The sequence below is a fragment of the Lepidochelys kempii genome, chromosome 2 (genome assembly GCF_965140285.1).
Source record: "Lepidochelys kempii isolate rLepKem1 chromosome 2, rLepKem1.hap1, whole genome shotgun sequence".
NCBI lineage: Eukaryota > Metazoa > Chordata > Testudines > Cheloniidae > Lepidochelys > Lepidochelys kempii.
The window spans coordinates 248665802-248678069 of record NC_136381.1 but is presented as its reverse complement, the minus strand read 5'-3'; the positions used below and the strand labels follow the sequence as shown (position 1 = coordinate 248678069).

Genomic DNA, 12268 nt, shown 5'->3' with positions numbered 1-12268 from the left:
AGATCTAGCATTTGATATCAAACCATGGTGAATTCCAACCTGACAGAATAGGTAAGGTGATGAAGCAAGTTATGGAAACCTGAAATTTTGGCAGGTGAAAAGGAAAGGGGAAATAGTATCATGAAGTATTTTCCATAACACATAGTGTAAAAAGCACTTCTGTGTTCTGTACAGTCCAACAAAGGTGTGTGATGTGAGCATTACACAGAGAGAACCAGAACATTATTGCCCCAATCACAGAAACACACAATGAAGAGATGATACTAAGGGCTAGTCGACACTTAACAGCACTGCAGCGCTTAGTGAAGATGCTACCTACGCCAACGGGAGAGATTCTTTTGTCGGTGTAGGTACTCCATCTCCCTGAGAGGCGGGAGTTATGTCGACGTGAGCACTTTTCTTGTTGACATAGCACTGTCTACGCTGCGGGTTAAGACAGTAGTTATACCAACGTAAGTTGGTAGTGTAGACCAAGCCTAAGGAAAACCCTGTGTTTGAATCTCTCTTTAACAGCCATGAACTCTTTCTGTTACAGAGACAAGAATAAGGTGCTGTTTTTCTCTGATCTTGTTAAATCAATCCCCTTTCCTACATTACTTTATTTTTCCTAAGGTAAGCTGCATGAAATTGATAATATTGTAGTTGGTGCCTTTGGCTCAGAAAATGTTTTTCCTGTTCTCCTAGCACTGTTTTTTATAGTAGACTAAACTTTGTACATACACTTCTTGAAACTAGAAGCCCTAAATCTTGTAAATATTCAGTGTTAGACCACCCTAGGAAGAACAAAAATGTCCTTTATGCTTTTGTGAGCATTCAGTTAGTTAGTTTAAAGATCAGTATACTCATAAAGCAAAGAAATATATAAGAAAACTCTCTATATAAGAATATATAAATATATAAGAAACTGGTCATTTGTACAAAAATCTGATACGAAGGTAAAATTTCAAATTAGTAATTTATAATATTTCTTCATTTTATATGTAAACACATAGAAATGCATTGCAAATAAGTATATTTATAGGCACCAGAGTGTTAGTCTTTCTTGGACTGATTAATTGGTTTTTATGTTGATAGTTTTTATATTATTTGTGTATATGACTCACTCAGGTTGAAAATTTGAAAGGCTTTTGAAATGCAGAGCTATAAACCAGTGCAAATTAATAGAAGGAAAATTTAAAAACTAGCTGAAAAAAGTGATATTAAGTCTAATCAATTTTGCATTGTAACTTTGCACAAAATTATGGTGGTATATTAATGTCTGGATTAAAGAGTGAGGCAATATTCAACATAATAATGAAGATTCTTAACATCTGGGCTCACAGAGACACATAAGACTATGAGAGAAGGGAGTAGTTAAGCTGAACTCTCACATCTTGCTGGACCTCTGAAGAACACTGACAGGCTGGCATCAGCTGGCCGGCACAAAGATCTTTCTATGATGGAAATGTTTCATCTTGTTTAAACAGTATTCCCCGTAATTTGGTTTAAAGTCTAGACAGCTACACTTTTCATAATGCTTTAGTCTAGCTGGTTTATGTTCTGCTTAACATTAATTTTATTTGTGATTTCATCTTTATGTTCTACCCTAAGCAACATAAAATGTAAAATGCCTAGGTTTGGTTGTGTCAACAGTTCCTATTAATAGTCACTTTCAGACACCTCTGAGAAAAATAAATCTATCTTTGATCCTAAGGGAGATGGAAACAGGCATGGGAGAAATTTATTTGAGTTGCACTAGGAGGAGAGAGGTTGTGATCCCCTGCTGGAAGGTGATGTGAAGAAACTGGCTGCAGTTAATGTGGGTGCTAGAAGAGTTAAAAGTCTTAAATTGTTAATAGCCCTGGTTAAAATATCACCCTGGCATTTAACATCTATAGATTAAGATACTTTTCCTTCCATGTTGTCTTTATACAGGTCCATATTTGCAGCCAAATGACATTGGACAGTGATCTTGTTGAATCACATTAACTTAGCCGCTTAATGAAAAACATCACAGGAAAACCTAGGTTCTGTATGCAGTGGTATTGGTGATTTACAAAGAAGAGTTAAGTTAAGTCTGTATTGAAACCAATGCCCAGCCAGGTATTATGGGACATTAAATTGATGCAGATGACATGTGAGATCCTCAGTCTAGTTGAATTAAGATTGATGCAGGACCTAGGGTGGAGGGCCATTACAGAGGCAAGGATTGATGGAGCACAAGGGCACTCCAGCCATGCCCTCGCCAAGCCCCAAAATACACCCTGTCTGGGGCGGGAGGGGCGAGGGGGAGAATGGATGTTGTAACTTGCTGTGCTAGTGGGGGTTCCTCCATTCTGGAGGAATCCGCAATTACTTTGGTAGGGAAGTTGTCTAGTTCTTTTGCACCTAGGAAGCAGAGCAAAGGAGCTAGAGATGAAGAGCAATAATCTGGTGTGATTTTCTTTGGATTAGATATCAGTGGTAAACCACACAAAGATCTCACCATTCTTTTTGCAAGAATTAGTTCCATTTGATAGCTTCTTCCTATCTAGATTGCCCCTGCAGTTTCCACTGGATAATTCCTCTCCTAAGCACTCTGTTGTGCAGTACTGGTGTTGCAGAATGATTTCCACATTTCATCCCAGAGCTGGCTGCTTTTTGTTGGTATGGCATGTGAAGTAATCGCTGAGCATGAACTGAGCATGACTATGATTGGTGGATAAGATTATTATCACTAGCAGTACAAACAAACAGTTATTGAAAACAGCAGTGCTTCTCCCTGGTAGATACTTGCTAATGAATGCAAACTCATCTTAAATTCTTTCTACAGTACTTGTTACTATGCAAAGTATAATCCTCAATGTTTTTGTTCATTGCTTAAGACACTAAAAACAAATGACCAGGTCCTATTTAAATACTCTTAAGGGTAATGTTTGTAAATATTGTGTGGAGTTTGACAATCCTAGTTCCCATGATATTTTTCTAAGAAGGTAACCTGTAATGTCCATACTTGTGTTTGTTAAAGTATAAAAAGTTCATTTTTGCAAAAAGCAGTTAACAGTTTCTTCAATTTTAGACTTTAATTAATGAAAGCAAGACTATCCAGTGTATTATACGGACTTGCTGAATTTAATCCAAACAGAATACAGAACAAACTGAAAGAAGTTTTTTCTGCCATCACACTCGTAGAACAGTATAAAGAATTCAGCTATCTGTACTTTTTTGTATGTGTGCAATGTCATCAAGTCTCAGTCTAGCATTCAGGTCCTGATAGATAAGGAAAAAAGGGATGATTTTCAAATATGTTGTTTTGGAAAGTATTTATTTGTAACGTCTAAGTCTATCCATGTATTTTGTGAGAGTCAGATCCCTGATGTGGTACTGCTCTCTGAGGGAGTGGGATATATGGAGGGGATCTGCACAGGAAGTAGGTATCTCTTGAATGGGGTGCCTTGAAGCACAACTGCAAGCATCATGGAGGAGAGAGATTGTTCCTCTTCTGGTTTTCTGCAGAGATCACTAGGGAATAGCTTTGCTATCTGGCTTGTCCACTGATTCCCAAGTTTGGGCCTAAATGATTTAAGCTCTTAAATAGTGTTATCTAAACATATTTATTAAAAAAAGTCCATCTCTTACATTTTTACTTCTGTTAGGGCTGGGCAATATATTCTTAACAAAACTCCTGTAAGGTGGTGGATTTAAAGCAAACTACCTTTCCTCATCCCAATTCTAGGACCCCTGATATCATAGTGATGGGTATAATATAAGAATAAGAATATGAATAAGAAACTGAATAACAGTTGTATTATGCTATTCCTTTTAGTATGAAAATCATTTTCCCATGGATTTCTGGGAGAGGTTCCACTTTCCCTTTCACTTCCCATTGCTTTCATTTTGAGATATAAATTAAGGTCTGTCCCTAGAATCTAAGACATTTTTAGGTACGTATCATTAGTATCTAGAGACTCAGTCCAACTCCCATTGAAGATAATGGCACTCTTTCAACTGACTTTAATAGGACCTGCCTTATTTTTTCAGGGCTCCATCGTGAGCCTAACGGCACGCTGAAGCAGAGGAATGTACGGAGCCCCCCTCCTCCCATGCTAACTGCATTGCCAGGCCCTGAGTGGGTGGAGAACTATCAGCAGAAGACTGTCACTTCCCTTCCTACACATGGGGATGCAGAGCAGGTGGCGCCTCAGCTTCCCTAAAGAACAAACTATGTTGTAAGGACAGACCAAAATGCAGTGTTCACCACCAAAAAGTCATCATTTACCACCACAGTGGTGCCTCCGTTATTTCCTGTCCTTCTGTGTGTCTAGTTTTGGTCTTTCTGTTGCACCTCTTGCTAGAATATAATGATCCACCCTCTGATTATTGAGATCACTCCAAAAACCTCATTTCTTACATGATGGCCAGAAAAAATGAGATTAACATTCATTGCAGTGTCCATGTTAACTTCCGCTTCTGAGTACTGCTGTACACCATGTCTTCTCTGTGTGTGTCTTGGAGGCCATGTTCCTCTGATTGCGGCCGCACAGGCAGATGCTGTGCCCACTGTCTTCAAGGGGGCTCCTCACAGAGACAAGAATCTGTCTACTTAGATCCAGTTGCGGCATTTTGGCCATGGATTGTAAGCTCTTTGGAGAAGGGCCTTTCTTCACTTTTGTGTTTTGTACAGCACAGTGGAGTAAATAGTGTGTATTGTGACTGTTGGCCCTTTCTTCTTAGAATGCTGGTCCCTATGGTTATTCACTGTGGGTGTGCATTTGCTTTGCATGCCTGCGTCTGAAAATTCTTCAGTAGCAGTGTCGGTTGGTCTGCACCTGTACCCCTTGCCTTGCTGTGCTGCAGACTGGGGGCATAAGGGACAGTATGAACTGTCTTTTTCTCCAGTTTCTTTTCTGCCACTTGCAGTCTAGGGTGGAACCCCCCTTTGTCCGTGTCTTCTAGCTTCCTAGATCCATTGTTCCTGTAAAAACGTGTAGAGTTAATTAGTTTTAATTCTTTGTAGTTTTTATAATTAGTGTTAATAGTCATAGTTTAGTTAGCTGGCATTGGGTGTGGGGCCCCTCCAACGTTTGGGGCATTTATCCCCAAAGTTCCAGACTTCAAGCCTTGCCTCAAGTGCCTTCAGGTCTTCCTGGTAAGCAACCTGTGCATGAGCTGCCTTTACTTCCTGGGAGAGTCACACATCCCATCAACATGTGACATCTGCTACTCCTTTCCCCCTGTACTAGGCAGACCCGGGAGTCCAGACTTTGCAAGCACCTAAAGAAGCTCTCCAGGAGGCCTTGGTTGGACCCAGTGCCTTTCTGCTCCCCACCATGTTGGCTGGATCCTCCGAGCAGTGCCCCTCAGGCACCGATGGAACGCTCCAGCAGGCTTAAGGCCTCATATAAAAAGAGGCACAATGAGGGTAAGGAGAAGCACCCTCACAGGAAGACAGACAAAATGTCCCATAAGTCTGCTAAAAAGAGGGCTGCTTCCTCCCTCCCCTCAGGGCTAAATGAGACTCCACTCCCCAGAATTGGCCCATCTGGAAATCTTGTGATCATTGGACAGCACCGGTGATAGTGGGAGTGTCTAGTGCTCTGAAACTGTCCTCAAAACCGGTTAAGGACAGTAAGGACTGATCCCCTTTTTCACCAACAGTTCCACTCTGTGCCAAGGCAGCCATACCTGTGCCTGCACCAACGGATCCAGTACTAAAGAGTCTTGCCAGAGCTCGGTATGCCCTTCTCAAAGATATGGCAATTTACACAGATCTGGAGTCACCAATCCTGTCGGACTTGGTACTAGTGAGAGACATCACTGCACTGTTCACGTATCACTCACTGATCTCAAGCACTAGCAGACCTGTGGATGCCCTGACACTGTCAGGGATCTATTCATCTGGTTACCCTCTGGCCAAGTCATCAAAAGGTAGCCAGTACTGATGGCTTCACCCTTCGAGTTTGATGACTCTTATTCTGAAGAGGAGCAGGAGCCAGTACCTCTGGTTCCACTGATGGTTCATCTTTTGCATGTCAACCCAGATGCGGCCTCCAGAGCTATTTGGGGATTCCGAGATTCATGGGACTCTTACGTAATGTCAAAGGATCAATGGTACCCACCATGGGATCTGCCCTTTATTACTGTGATCCCACCCACTGACCTTACTGAAGTGCATGGGACCCCTACTGTAGAGTCCTACACTTTGAACACCGGCGGTATTGCTCTCGTCAAAGAATACCAGAAGAACTGCCCCTGGAGCAGGGAGAGGAACAAGAGAAGTCAGAGCAACCAAAGCAGGTGGTACTGCCAGATCAGCTGAAGGCCTCTTCTTCTTCATAAGCAGTACTAAGAGCTGCCAAGGAGGATCGCAGACACCCTCCAGAACCTGCTGGAGGAGGTTCAGGATCCCACATACAAGCTCCTGGTCGTTCTCCAATCGACAGCTCCCTCCAAAGTGGCACTCACTATTAATAAGGCCATTTTGGTCAGCTTCTTGTGCATATGCATTTATTTGGTTTCTACTGGTTTCTTAATGTGAACAGATTTGTATTTTATGGAATTTCAAAGCTCAATTTTCTTGATACTGATAAACAAAGGTGTGTCTGTAATTTATGTCTAAGGCAAAGGGTAAGATCATTGCAGTTATTGAAAACATTACCTGTTATAGAATCTTAAACGTTTATTGCAAATATTGTAATCCTGCTATATTCTCCTACACTAATCTCAGTGCAGTTTACAGATGGAGAAACACTGAGAAAGCTGAGCTATAAATACTGTACTATTGAGCAGCAGCCTAAGTAAGATTCCTCAGTTATTTTCTCTTTGTCCTGAAGGCAGCAACCCTATCTGGCTAAATTTGGAATTTAGCAGACAGGTTATCTGGATGAACCTCCTCTTTACATCAGACAGACACTCATTTTATCTAGTGAGGATTAGCACTAACTCCCCTTTGCACAGATAAATTATATTTCAAAAGGGTTGCTCGAACCTCCTAAATTATTAGGGCCGGTTTGGTGATTTAGGGGATTTTACTTTGTCTCCCTGCCGTATTCTCACCAATCTGAAAGCGTATTTGCTTTACTTCTCTGGGCTGACTACATAACAACTTTGGGGTGTGTATTATGCTTCCCAACCTGCTGATGAATGGAGAACTGGACAAGAACATAACTGACCGGTATATCTTCAACTCTCAAGGTAAGGCTAATCAGCTCTTTGTTGAAAGCAGCAATCAGGGATTGCTTCATCTCACTTCTTAATCTCTTAACTTCTTGGTGCCAGCTGTTTCTGTGCATCCATTGCTAGCAGAAGAATCTGACTTCCAGGATTATTAATATCATTTGGGCATTAGGCATTTGAACAGTATTTTCTCCTTGCCTCAGTAATAGATTGGATGAAGTAGTTAGGACTCCCAACATCATGCTTGTGAAGGATAGTGTTTCACTTCTGCACATTTCTAGTGTTCTTCTCATCTCCTATCAGGCTGTCATGTTTGACTGTTCAAGAGCCATCATCTTTTCTGATTCAAATCTGACTCCTCGTGGCTGCATATTTTAGTCCTAGCTGAAGAGGACCGGACTCCCTCCCAGAACTTGCAGAATTGCTTTATAATCTCTCTAAATTTGTGGTTATGTACATTTGTACATGCTTTGATATAAATAAGGATTTTTTTGTCCAGACTTTTCTACTAATATCCACATTTCTGAGTAAAATATTTTCCATGGGCACATATGCTCTCATATGAATACTGAGAGTGCTCTCTTTAAAAATACAACAACAACAAAACTTGGAGGTTGCTAGTGCTTTAGATCTTCAAAGCACCATATGAATATTAGTTCATTAATCAAAAAACCTCTGCGAGGTAGGATTTCTTATTCCCCTTTTACAGCTGGAAAAAATGAGGGAGAAGTGGCTTGCCCATAGCCATGCAGGAAGTCCAAGGTAGAGCAGGGCTTGGTATTTAAGAATGTGTGATACCCAGGGCCTTGGGATGGCCTGAAGCCACACTGTGATTTGAGCAGGAGTTCCTCAGCAAGGGGGAGAAGGCAGTTTAATAAGATGCAGGCAAGGATCTTCCCTACACTGAAGAGGAGGGCAGTACTTCTAGTTCCCGCACAAAGATTTGTCCCGTTTCTTGAATATTGTAACAATGTTGGCGTGGAATTTCTTCACAGGTCCAGATTTTGTCAAGGAGTTGGCAAAGTTTGCGCTGGAGCATTGTTCCACCAGTTTTAAAAACCACAGATGGACTGCAATCTGGGCCCGTTGTTTTGCAATTTTTTTGTCTGGATAATGGCATACTGGACTCCCTCAAAAGATGGAGGATCAGCAAGGTGTTCTATTGCTGACCATTGTGGAATAGACTCAGTGGTGTCTTCAGAGACCATGGATTCGCAGTGTAGTAGGCTCTCAAAGTGTTGCTTCCAGCATTGTTCAGTGACCGCATTGTCCTTGAAGAGGGTGGAGCCATCCTGGGAACGTAAGGGGGTTGGGCCTTTGGAGATGGCCCATATATAGCTTTTGTTGCCTGAAAGAAGCTGATCATGTCATCTTGATCTACGAAACCCTGGACCTCAGAAGCCTTCTCTTGCTACCGCTTATTTTTGATGTCACATAGCCTCCTTTGGACTTCGGCTTTGAGCAGTGATAAGCCTCATGTTTTCGTTGGTTAGAGGACTCATTTTGCCAGTTACAGAATGCAATTCTTTTCTTTTGAATTAATGCTAGGATTTCCTTGTTTTTGTCCAACCAGTTCTGGTGCTGATGAGTGGAATATCCTGTAGTTTCAGTACATTCATTTTTAAGATGATCCCAGTGCTCTTGAATGTCAGTGATGTTATCGGGCAAGTTAGAGAGTTTCTCAGACTGGTATTGCTGGAACGTCTTGCAGCTGACTTGATCTTGAAGTGCTTTGATGTTATACCACTTTTGCTTAGTTTTGGGGTGTTTGTGGTGTGGTGAAGCGAGCTGCAGGTACATGATTGATCTTACTCATGGATGGTGTGTCCAACAGTGATCTATACCTCTCATGGTTCATGTTATACGGACATTGGTGTAATCTCGGGCTCTGACTATAATATAGTCAAGGAGGTGCCAGTGTTTGAACCGAAGATGTTTCCAGGTGGTCTTAAATTTGTTACTCTGCCTAAAGATGGTATTTGTGTATTTTCAGGTCATGCTCCACACATTTGCTGAGGAGGAGAAGATCATTGGGTTTACATTTGCCACCCTTCTTTGCTGTTGTGCCACTCCAGAGTTGGGGGTCCCATCCGACTCTGGCATTGATCCTCTTCAGAGATTTCAGTTTGTCTGCCTTAGATGTGGCTGTGAGCACTGCATCGAGAGCACGATAAAACTGCTCCTTGTTGTCTTCATCATCATCAAGTGTTGGGGCTTATGCACTGATGACTGTGGCATATTAGCTGTTGCTGAGCTTGAGCCGAAGAGTCATGAGATGATCGTTGATCGCCATGGGAAGCTCCAGAAGCCAACTGGCGATGTTATTTTTGATGGCAAAGCCAATCCCGTGAATGCGTCTCTCTTCAGGTGGCTTTCCTTTCCAAAAGAAGGTGTAGCCACCTCCATCCTCTTTTAATTGGCCCTCATCGCCCCAATTCGCTGCAATATCAATGTTGAGTCTTGCCAGTTCTCTGGCAGTTATGGCAGTTCTTCTTTCTGGGCATTCACTGTGCTGAGAGTCCATAAGGGTGTGGCCATTCCAGGTGGTGAAATTCATTGTCTTGTATCTCTTGTTTCAGCCATGAAGTTGCAGATTTGTGACTATTCCCAGAAATCACTGCTCCTGTCTTCACCGCCACTCCTGTCTTCCCCAGTGCAGGGCTTTGTGCAGGTGTGAGCCCTTTGGCAGAGGCCTGCGCATGAAATCTTTTAACGTGTGGAGACTGGTGCATGGGCGGTGACCACATGTGACTTGACAGGAGGAAAACCCTGACCTAGTGGCAAGGAGATCCAAGACAACCAGGGCACCTCCTTCCTGCTGCATCCCTCATCCGCCTTCACAGACGCAGAGTACTAAAAGGTCCTCTATATGCACCTGATCCACCGTTGGGATCTTGTGAAGTTTGGACCGCGGTTAGTCAGGAGCCTTGCCTCAGACCTGCTCACCAAGAGGGACCCTATCAGGAATATGAAAGCTCTGGACGATGTAGCTCCAAGGGTCTTTAGCCCATGCAAGCCTCTCCATCATGACATGGTTGTGGTCCATCAGAGAGGACCGCAACTGACACGATCTTCGTGGCATGACAGATTCAGGAGAAGTGCAGAGAGCAACACCAGGAACTGTTCAATGCATTCATCGATCTAACCAAGGCCTTTGACTCTGTCAGTCGTGATGCTCTATGGAAGGTGCTGTGTAGGTTTGACTGTCCACAGAAATTCATTTCCATCATCAGACTACTCTGTGATGGGATGACTGCCACCATTCTGTGCAATGGCTCAGAAACCAAACCATTCATCATTCACACTGGTGTCAAGCAAGGCTGTGTCATTGCTCCAACACTCTTTTCCATTTACCTTGCCGTGATCCTAATTCTCATCTGTGACCATCTTCCTGATGAAATCGGGATTTAGTACTGTATGGATGGTCAACTCCTCAATCTCTGATGTCTCCAAACAAAATCTAAGATCACAAGAATTGGCATCACTGACCTTCCATATGCAGTAACTGTCATTCTTGCACGCGCAGAGCCTGCAAACTACCCTAAACCTTTTTGCAGGTGCCTATCACTGCTGGGAAAGCCAGGGTATTCTACCAGCCCTCATCTGCACAAACTACTCTTCATACTCCACAAATCACCATCATCAGAGAACCCCTGGAAAACGTGGATCATTTTCTATACCTTGGCAGCTACCTCTCCCAAACAGCCAGCAGTGACACAAAAATTGAATACAGGATTCGCTGTGTCAGCACATCCTTTGGAAGACTACTCAAATGAGTCTTCATTGATAGGGATCTGCAAACAGGCACCAAGATCTTGGTTTACAAGGCAATTGTCATCCCCATCCTTCTCTATGGGTGTGAGTAACCTACAGATGACATCTCAAGCGGCTGGAGTGGTTCCAACAGCACTGCCTCAGGAGGGTTCTCAGGATCAGCTGGGAAAACCAACGCACTAACATCAGCGTTCTCTCTGCAGCCAGCATCAGCAGTATAGAAGTGCAGGTCATGAAACACCAACCCACTGGGCTGGCCACTGTGTACGTGACACTTGCCTTCTGAAGCAAGTACTCCTTTCAGTTAAGTCAGGGAAGAAGGGCTCATGGAGGACAGCGGAAGCGCTTCAAAAGTACACCTTAAAAAGGAAGGTATCAACCCAACAAACTACGAGGGCTCAGCGCTGAACAGAACACAGTTGCGCCACACGATACACCAAGCCACAGCTCACTTTGAGGAGAACAGAGGTGCTCATGAGACAAAGACAAAGGAGGAAAGAAAGGGCACAACAGTCCAGCCAACAACTATGTCTCCTCCAAGATTACACCTGTCGCTTCTGTGAGAAAATCTGCAGGGCACAAATTGGGCTCCTCAGACACTTAAAGACCCACCAATGAACCACCGTGGCAGACATCATCCCCGCATCAAGGGATAGCCAAAGATACCCAGTCCTGTGCTTATTTCTCTACCGCACACGTTGCCTCTTTTTGAAATACGTTGATTCAGCATCTTAACTGATTATAGCTGGTCTTAGGGATTTAACTTTGTCTCCATGCTGTTTTCTCACCCATCCAAAATAAGGCTTGCTTTACGTTGGTGGCCAACCTAATTCAAACAGACATTACAAGGATTTCATTAGGTAATGTTCAGTGCTTTGATGTGTAGCAACATATATAGATCTAAAAGGCAGCATTGCCTAGTGGATAGCACACGGGATGGAGACTCAGGAGATTTGGGTTCTGTTCCCAGCTCTGCTGTTGGCCTGCTGTGTGTGACCTTAGGAAAGTCACCGCCCTTCTTTAGGCCTCAGTTTCCCCATCTGTAAAATGAAGATAGTGATGAAAAGTGTTATATAAGAGCTAGATGACATTATTATTATTTTATTAAGAAGGCCAGAAGAGTCACAGACGTCAGAATTGAACATGCTGGGTGTCTGATAGGGGAGGTGAGAGTATCAGGTAAAAGTATAAATATGTGTCAACAAATTTCACAAATTAGAAATAACATTTTAAATAAGCTGTGTGTGTACTCACTCACATGCATGTGTGGACATGAGTATTTAAAGAATCACATTTATCCTTAACTCAGTTTTAAGGCATTTAGCTCTTTATACCTCTTTATAAAGTAATTCTGGGCTAG

At 42.8% G+C, this 12268-nt stretch overlaps 1 protein-coding gene across 15 annotated transcripts in view; it reads left to right on the top strand.

The window, feature by feature from the left end:
- ZMYND11 (zinc finger MYND-type containing 11) overlaps positions 1-12268 on the top strand; it is a 160675-nt gene that overhangs the window by 94089 nt on the left and 54318 nt on the right. The window contains exon 1 of one of the 15 annotated variants that reach the window (XM_073334518.2): positions 594-612. The exons of the other annotated variants lie outside the window; for them this stretch is intronic. The gene's annotated coding sequence lies outside the window, so the exon portion shown is untranslated. Of the gene's footprint in view, positions 1-593; positions 613-12268 lie in introns of those variants that run through there. 15 annotated transcript variants of the gene reach the window in all.